Genomic DNA, 1,419 nt, shown 5'->3' with positions numbered 1-1,419 from the left:
GGAGTTTTTATAAATATGTATAAACAGCATTTCCGGCTACATGGGGGGGTGGGGCCTACCCTTGCCTCCCTGAGGTATCTATCTGGAAGGAAGGCTAGAGCCCCCTAGAATGGCTTCAAAAACCACTGCATTAAATAAAAGCTTAGGAGTGGCAGAACTCTTACACAGAATTTTAAATCCTGTAGGTAATATTTTGAAAGGCGAATTCCCTTTTGGTTCTCCCACAGTGGGGGCTAACCTGCCACGAAGGCAGTGACCAGTGGCTGAGCAAGTGCCTGGCATGACCCAGTGGGCAGCAGGCAGAGCATCATCCAGAAGATGAGGCTTCTCCCTTCTTCCTCAGTGGCCCTCATTGGCCCTGGTGTGGCTACACAGGTGGTCCCTGCCCACCTCAGGAAAGTTCTGGCTACTTACATGTGGATCCATTTCTGCAGCGTGTCTTTCAGGTACTCCTGGCTGATGGGCTGCGCCAGGGTTCGGAGAGCCGGCTGGAACTGGACGATGGACGCCGGCAGGTGTTTGAACCAGCTGCAGAGCTTCATCTCCTCTTGCAGAACGCCGGCGCCCTTTCCTAAGAGAAGGCCAAGTGACAAGTAATCAGGGCCATCCTTTGAAAGGCATATTAAAAAATGGACCTAGAAGCAACCTCCAAAAATCATCTGGTCTTCTCCTGGGCAGGTCAGACTGGACCCCCGAGACAGGGGGAAAAGGAAAGTATAGACTGTACGCCCATCGGGGAGCTGGCAGCTTCGTGCCAACTCTGGGCACCACGTTGGTAGAGAAGGCGAAGGACAGGGAGGAAGGGAGTGGGGGCGGGGCAGGGAGAGAAAGCAGTACTGAGCCTTGTGCGGCCCTCGACGTTGTCACAAAGTAAAAGGTGACAGTTTCCTTTTCCTCACCATCCTCCGACCAACCTGGAAGAGCTAAGGAAAGAATGAAAGACCACTCATCCTGATCAGTGAATTGTAGCTCTTCAGAGGTGACCTCCCAAGAAGGACACAGGCATCTGTGGGGTGACTCTGGGAGGCCCATTCACCGTGTTCTGCACGTGAGCACCCTCTGGAGCTCGAAACACAGGGGTCCTTCTAAGGTCACTTGCACTTGTTGTCCAGAGCCATGACACATTAGCCCGTACTCACCTTTCACGAGGGGGGTAAATCATTAAGTGGAAGCACCTAGAAGAAAGCCAGGGCATAAGGGAGTGGCACCCTCGTTGAAAGATAAATAAGCCCAAGAAGAGGCTACATAGGGGCGCCTGGGTGGCTTAGTTGTTAGGTGTCTGCCTTCGGCTCAGGTCATGATTCCAGGGTCCTGGGATCGAGCCCCGCATCGGGCTCCCTGCTCAGCGGGGAGCCTGCTTCTCCCTCTCCCACTCCCCCTGCTTGTGTTCCCTCTCTCGCTGTGTCTCTGTCAAATAAA

The 1,419-nt window shown here is 53.7% G+C and overlaps 1 protein-coding gene across 1 annotated transcript in view; it reads right to left on the bottom strand.

Moving 5' to 3' along the window:
* COG1 (component of oligomeric golgi complex 1) overlaps positions 1-1,419 on the bottom strand; it is a 14,448-nt gene that overhangs the window by 6,675 nt on the left and 6,354 nt on the right. The window lies entirely within an intron of this gene.

This window comes from Phoca vitulina, unplaced genomic scaffold (genome assembly GCF_004348235.1).
Source record: "Phoca vitulina isolate PV1807 unplaced genomic scaffold, GSC_HSeal_1.0 scaffold41, whole genome shotgun sequence".
Taxonomy (NCBI): domain Eukaryota; kingdom Metazoa; phylum Chordata; class Mammalia; order Carnivora; family Phocidae; genus Phoca; species Phoca vitulina.
The sequence above is the reverse complement of the archived record's forward strand: the minus strand, read 5'-3'. Positions and strand labels throughout refer to the sequence as shown.